The sequence below is a fragment of the Passer domesticus genome, chromosome Z (genome assembly GCF_036417665.1).
Source record: "Passer domesticus isolate bPasDom1 chromosome Z, bPasDom1.hap1, whole genome shotgun sequence".
NCBI lineage: Eukaryota > Metazoa > Chordata > Aves > Passeriformes > Passeridae > Passer > Passer domesticus.
The window spans coordinates 31,406,820-31,414,693 of record NC_087512.1 but is presented as its reverse complement, the minus strand read 5'-3'; the positions used below and the strand labels follow the sequence as shown (position 1 = coordinate 31,414,693).

At 36.7% G+C, this 7,874-nt stretch overlaps 1 long non-coding RNA gene across 1 annotated transcript; it reads left to right on the top strand.

Annotated features, from left to right (window-relative positions):
* The first annotated feature begins 332 nt into the window (after positions 1-332).
* On the top strand, positions 333-7,564 carry LOC135291291 (uncharacterized). The gene is made up of 4 exons (XR_010354092.1): positions 333-405; positions 499-830; positions 2,359-2,428; positions 7,447-7,564. It is a non-coding gene; the product is annotated as an uncharacterized LOC135291291 (long non-coding RNA).
* The last annotated feature ends 310 nt before the right edge of the window (positions 7,565-7,874 follow it).

Genomic DNA, 7,874 nt, shown 5'->3' with positions numbered 1-7,874 from the left:
GGAGTCCTTCCCCTGTGATGCTATGGGGTCCCTCCCATGGGAGAGAGTCCTCTGTGAACTTCTCTAGTGTGGCTCCAATCTCATGAGCAGCAATACTCCCAAAGCTACTGCAATGTGAATCCCTCCCACAACATACAGTCCTTCCAAAAATGTTGCAGCATGGGTCATTCTTCCATGGGGTGCAGTCCTCCAAGGACAGGCTGCTCCACCCTGGAAGCAGGGCCCTCTCTCCACCAGTCTCCCACTGGATCACAGCCTCTTCCAGGCATCCACCCACTCCAGCATGGGCACCTCCCCCATGGACTATGGGTGGATCTCTGCATTCCCTGAGGATCCCCTTGAGCTGCAGGGGCACAGTTGCTTCACCTTGATGTCACCACGGCCTGCAGAGGAATCTCAGCTCTGGTACCTGGAGCACCGCCTGCCCTCCTTATGCACTGACCTTGGTGCTGCCATGTCATTTTTCTCATATGTTCTCACCTCCTTCTCTTGTCACAGAGGTGTTACCAGCCTCTCTCATTGGCCCAGTTTTGGCCAGCAGCATGTCCATCTTCAGAGCCATCAGGGATTGGCTGTGCCAGACATAGTGGAAGCTTCCAGCAGCTTCTCACAGAAGCCACCTCAGTGGTGCCCGGGCTACAAAAACCAGGCTGCGCAAAACCAGGGAATGTGACACTGAGTGGTGCAGTTGACACAACAGAAGGAAGGGATGACTTGAGGTACCTCACAGATGAAAAGCATAACATGAACCTATAGTGTGCACTTAAAGCGTGGAAAGCCAAACCAATCCTGGGGGGATCAAAAGGGGGGTAACCAGTATGTCAAGTGAGGTGATTCTCCCACTTTTCTCTGGTTTTGTGACATACCACCTGGATTACTGTGTCCAAGTTTGAGGTCAACAGCTTAAGAAGGATGGAGGCCTGTTAGAGTAAGCGCAGAAGAGGGCCACCAAGAGCACTTCTCTCATATGGAGACAGGACAAGAGAGCTGGGTTTTCTCAGTGTGGAGAAGAGAAGGCTTTAGGAAGACATAATTGTAGCCTTTCATTAGCTTCAGGGGACTTAAAGAAAAGAGGGAAAAGGACTTTTTACACAGGCAGATAATGACAGGGGAAGCGGCAATGGTTTTAACTTGACTGAAGCTAAGTTCAGATTAGATGTTAGGAAAAAATTCTTTACTCAGATGATGGTGAAGTACTGGAACAAGTTGTTCAATGAAATTATGGGTGTTCCATTCCTGGAAGTGTTAAAGGCCTGGTTGAATGGGGCTATGACCAAACTGGTCTAGGGGAAACTGTCCTGGCTCATGTTAGAGGGAGTGGACCTTTAGGGTCTCTTCCAAGCCAGGCAATTCTGAAAATTTATTATTCTGTGATTCTGTTTAGTATCAATGGAGGGTTAGAAGAATTTTTGTAATATAAGCTTCAGCATAGCTTGCCAAAGAGCTATTTTTTGATACAGGTGTTAACTTTTATTAACACTGTCCAGAAAATATGTTTGGAGCTCAGTCCTTTGGGGTGTGAATACATTGGCTCTGTTACAGTAAAATAGAAAACACATGCTTGAAATTAGTGTGCACATAAATTATTTTCAAAATAGCGGGATAAGAGATAAGAGATAATTTTCAGGATAAAATTCTGTGTGAAACTGAGGAAGGTAAGGAAAGGGAAGGGAAGATAAGGAAGTTTATAGATTTCTAATCAGTAAATTTATGTATGTAAAGCATTTAATAATTGCAGATTGGCAATCAGTGCTATTTACTACACAATACCATTTGATAAAATTCAAATCGATATGGAATACAAATATTGTCATGTAAGCTTATAATGCATATGTTAGATGTGACATGTAGGCATAACATGTCAGTTACCAACCCACTGATATCTAGTGTCAGGTAAGGGATCTCCAAGCAACTGGAGATCACTACTGCTCAGACAGCTGCTATGGAGAGTGAGCTCAATGGACCCTGTTGCCTGCAGATAATTATAGCATAAAGTGGTTGGTTTTCTGTCAGATTTTTTTCTGTGTTCATGAAGTTTTGGATGCCTTTAAGTCTAGTATTCAGCCAAACCATTTGGGGGGCTTGGTGCTGCCTTATTGATAGCCGCAGTCACCAGGATTAACTTCAGTTAGGCCCACCTGCCTTAGCAGGTCTGCCTGGACCAAAGTTCACTTATCTCACACAGGTGGAGTGCATCCATCACACGCTGCTCCAAAGTAACTGGATGATTTCTAGATGTGCCTTCTGGCTTCAGTAATTTTGTGATTCTGTGAATTTGTGGAGTAAGATAGGCATTTGTTCTTATGTTCACCAGTTGTTGGTTTTTTTTTAATAAAATATGCCCTCTTATTTCCTAAGTCGTAGTGTCCAGCTTCTCTTGACATTACTATGACAAGTCCAGCTCATTACTCTGCTGTATTCCAGCCAGGTAGCTCTCTCTGTTTCCTTCTGTGGCTATAAGCCAGATAAAGGCCTTTGGGAAATTCTTGGGAGAGTGATTTTCATGTCTGCATTCCTGCACCTGATGTGTCAGTTGCTCCTGGCTAGCCAAATTAGTACTTGGAAGACAAGTTCACTTAATTACTGACTTGCAGGAAAGAATGCTTAGTCATCTAACAGATATGGTGGTTATACACTGAATCTTGAAGTTAGCAAGGTGCACTCATGGTAGATTTTTTTGAAGGCTTCTGAACGCTGTGCAGTTGTGAAAAATGTTCAATGATATTTGCACACAGAATATCCAGAGTCTTATAATTTGCAGATGTCAACAGATTTTTTACAGAGAGGAGCTACTGAAAGGCACATTCCACTCTATGTCAAATTTCAAATCTTAATCCTAATTATATTTAAATGTATTAAATAAATGTTAGCAGTTATGTAGAGGAAGCAACATTGCTTCCCTTAATCCTGCTCTAAAGTACGGCAAAATTGTATTGACTAAATATAATTTTCAATAAGGCTGGTACCTTGAAATGAATAGTTTAATTTTAATAATAAAGTGTAGGACTATTCTAAAGCAGTGAAAATAGCTTTTAAATAAAGTAATATTGGGCATTTCCCAGCTGTGCTAGCCAGGTACCTATGAAAGACAAAAACAATACGAGGGAAATACAGAAGGTAATGAGGAAATTCAGGCCTAAAACTTTCAGAAAGATCTTGAAGCATACATCTAACTATACAAAGCACATGGCTAACGCTAATGCCATAAAAGCTTGCAGCAGTTTATAAATATCTAACAAAACAAGGTTGTCACAAACTCCTTACCTGAAGTAGATTTCAATTGAGCAGCTCAGAAACCCTTCAAGTAATATTTCAGAGCACTTCAAACCAAAGTTTTAAAACCTGACTCCTGAGGCTTACTGAAACCAGCCTGCCAAATAGACAGATTTCCTGTCTGTTAATTTTAGCAACAATTTTGAGAACAAAAGTAATGGATGTCGTAATTTAATATGTCAACATGTCATAAGTCAGATTTTTGTATTACAACAGATGTACTGCAATCCTCCAGTATTTGTCAGTCCTGTGTGAGAGAAAATATGTGTCCAGAAGAAAGTGATGAGAGATGAGAGTAAAGACCCATTTGCACATTTGCTTAGCCTGTTTGCACATTTAAATATCCATATTTAAATTATATTAAAAATACTTTGATGGATACAAATACTGTTGCGTGCTACAACTAAAATTGTGTTCAATTTGATTGCTTGATTTGGGTGCACTCTCCATTATTAACATACCCTCAGGAGATTCACCCATACAACAGCCTAAAATCGTTCTGAAATTCATATCATCATGCTGCTCAGCTGAATGAAAACTTCCTGCTTTGCTGTGTTTGTTTTATCAAACACAAAGTAGGTCCTGACTAGAGTATACAGAGAACATACTCAATGTAAATATCACTTCTTTCAACAGACAATTTTCACTACCATGACATGATTCTATTACCCTGGTATCTGTTTTCAACACTGTGCTATAACTTGTTTCATAAAAATTTTGCAAACATTTAAATTTAAAAATGTGCTCCTTTGTGTTGATGATGCCTTGAAGTTAAAAAACACTGTACTTGCAATTCAGAAAAAGAATATAAAGATCAAAAAATCCAAACCTCAAAACTATGTGTTTCATAATCATCTCTGCCCATTAAATATGATAAATCTTACTATTTCTTGTCTCTGCTTAATCAATGTGATACAATTGCAATTCTGTTTTCATTTACTGTGATTTACTTAGTGTGCCTTGATTTATGGCACAAGAAATTTGTTTAGTTAATGGAATATTTTAATTTACCATGCATGATGGAACACAGTGTAATATCTGTGAATTATGCAGTGAATATCTGTATTGTATTATATTATTGTTGAAAACTAGCCAAACTATGAAATCAAAAGAAAATTAGTTCTATAAGCATCTTACTTTAGGTATCTGTCCTTCTATGCTAAAGATCTTAAAACACGAATAACAAAATGAAAAATATCTTTAATGTTGTAAGTTAACACATCCTTCTGCTTAAACTTTTTTACAAAGACTGTTCATGACTGGACTAAGTGCTGCAAAGCTAAAGCTACTTATAAACTTGCTTTACAACGGGGCTATGAGTTCACAGTGATTAATAATTCTCAGATTTATTAAATACATGTATCTTTGCAGAACTTAAATACTTAGTACGCTGTCTTCAAAGTCTCATTCAAAGTAGGTGATGATGCGGTGTATAGATAAAGCATGAAGTAAATTTCTAATATGATACCTGAAAAGCAGCAGGTATAAAACAGAGCAAATATTTTAGGTTATAAAAGAGAAGGATGATGACAACTTCTCCAGTACGGTATTTTTCAACTGATTCTAAGCAGCATCACACTAACAAAATCAGAGAACAGGTGTCACCAAAATAATACTAAAAGGTTCTAAAATAAATTTTAAAAAAAGTCCTCTGAATTAAAGTGATCTATATTAACTGGGATTCAGGGTCAATGCTATTCATTTACAGTGGTTGCAAAAAAAAGACTATATTAGGAAAACAATCAATGCTTGTGTTTCTAAATTACACATTGCCAGATTATTTTCTAAGTTTGAAAATATTTTATCAAATATTTAATAAATTATGCCTTGTATGTGCATGTAACTAATTTATTATATATGTATACTTGTATATATACACTAAATGTAAATATATGACTTATATATAAACATATTTGTGCCTTTTATGCCCTGGAGGTCAATGACACATAATAGCTGTCATTTTAGGCTTTTTTCTGAAAGGCACTTTTTAGTAACTTCTTAAAGCAAAGAAAATATTAACAAACCAAATTATTCATATTATATACCAGAAGCCGATAACTAAAGCATAACTAACAGTACTGCAATGTGCTTCTACAGTGGTTTCCAAAGGAGCTGTCATTCCTAATTTAGATACTTGAAATTACCTTTAACACACTCCCCTAACTAACCATTATGAGTAGACTTTTTGAGGTCTGATATTGTGTCAGCATTGGCCTGGAGTTATGACTCTGCTGATTTGGACAAATCCAGAATAATGTGCCTGTACCATTGAATTCATGACTTAGCTACTTTTTTTTTAATATTTTCAAGGCTTACATTCTGGATATTAGTGTGTGATAAACAGAAGAAAGCTGAATTCTTCTGGCCTCAGAAACTGAAATGAAACACTAGCTGGTTTGTTTGAATTCTTTCTCAGTGGCCTGCTTAAAATACTGATTTTGTTAATTTGTACATTGGACCAGCTAGCAAGAGCAGGCCTATATAGACTCTGTTAGAAACTTCCATTTGTTACTTCCTGTAATTATTTAGAAAAGCATTTGTATTTTTTTATGTCAGACATTGCAGAAGTGAGAATATTTCCACAGACTGATAACTGTATTTTTTGTGGAATCATATAATTTGTCTCACACAAAAAAAAGCCCAAAACACATTCCTTACTGTTGGTAGACCATCCATCTTTATTTCTGATGTTAATGAGGGAGTTGAGATTGTGAAAAAGTCATGCTGACCAAGTCCCACTTGGTAGGTATTAAGGTAAGGCTGATTCATATTCAGAAGAGATTAATGATGGCAATATACTGTATAACATAGTAGTCTTTATTTCTTTCCATTGCATGGTGAATTTACAAACAAAATCAAGTTGTACTCAGTTTAATATTTAGAATTTTGAAATTTATTATGAATCTTATGTTTTATTTTCTGGAAAGGGTGCTGCAACTGTCATTTAAATTAATAATTTTGGGGGTTTAGATAAATTACCATAGGCTGGAGTTCTTAGTCTTGCTGCACTAAGTCAGTTGCAATGTCCGGGACAAAAAGTAGTTTTGGTTTATTGCTGAAAGAGGTAAAAAGAAACAAACAAAGAAAAAAGATTCCTTGCTTTTTATTGTGGCTATAGCTGTGTTGTTTTAGTGCTTGAAGTAATTTATTCTTAATAACAAAATGTTGTTTTCTGGGAAAAGTGTTCTCTGAAATTTTGTTTTTTGCATAGAGAAATATTAATTAATCTACTTTCCTTCTTCCTCTTTTGTGTTCATAATAATTTGATACCTCTTCATAAAGCTGGAGTATAAATGTCTTGCTCCATTAAGATCCACTATACTTCTCTACTTTTCTTTAGATTTCTCACAGTCCATATAGAATATTTTCAACCTCAGAACTCTTGAAGTTCCTTGCCTTGTACAGCACAAAAGGCCCAGTGCCATTCCCCTATGCAATACCTGGCCCTAACTAGAAAAATAATGCTTCTAAGAAAGTCCAGAAAGTAAAGTAAAGTACCTAGTTTAGCCAACTAATTTTGAATCTTCCTCTGTGTATAAGGAGTTGATAGTCATGGTTATACTCTGTTTTCCAGACCTACTAACTTTGCTCAAGCTCTTTCCAGGTAATGGTGACAGTAAAATCTCATTTAAGCTTTCATATTCTCTCCTTTTCTCTAGAAATAAGAGGCTCTTCTATAACGATGAGGTAGTCTGCTAATTTTTTCAATTTCCCTATCTATAGGATTCCTGTTGGTATTACAACCATTTTCCTGCTGGCAAAACTCTTTATAAATTAATAGCTGCTTTTGAATAGACAGACTGAGCAGTTTTTAATGGTTTAGATGTTTCAAGATTGATTCTAATTATATGTAGCATATTAGGATATCGTAGATTAATGTTGCTAGAGACTAGCAGCAGTTTTATTGCAGATTAAAAGGTAATTTAGCTTTTACCATTCTATTCAATATCTTAGAAATTATTTATAGCAAAGTTGAGTAAGACACTGTTAAGAAATTCAAAGAAATAGTAAACAGTGAGTAGTTCCTCAATTTCAGATGTGATTCTGCAGCTGTACTTGTATGCACAACAGACACAAGGAATGTGAATGGATATAAAGAACAGATACCAAATAGTGCCTTGATACATCAATTCAAAATGTCTCTGGAATAACAGCTCTTTATTCCTTTTGCAGCATGGAACTGAACCCTCTGATGAATATATCTAGACAGCAGTGAGATGAAAGGATATGGAACTGCCTAGTAGGTTCACCTGTTACTGAGCAATTTTTGACCAATAAAGTCACCAGAGTATTTATGTCCTACTGTAGTTTTTCCCTGCTATCTACTAATATCCCTGTGGTTTACATTGTGTAAAACAGGAGTGGCCTGATACCACTGCAATGCGAAGTACAGAGAATGAAAATTGCTACTACATTAGATAAATAGCAGCATTCTCATGAAGACTCAATAGCCATCCAGTCAAAGGTTCTCTGCATGCACCCAAAGAAAATAACATTGCAACACTAAAATTGTGTAAACAAGCAGAAGAGTGAGGTTAAATGTGAGTCAATTCCAGCTATCCTAAAGCAATTTTATTGGTAGCTTATCACATGGTTACTTA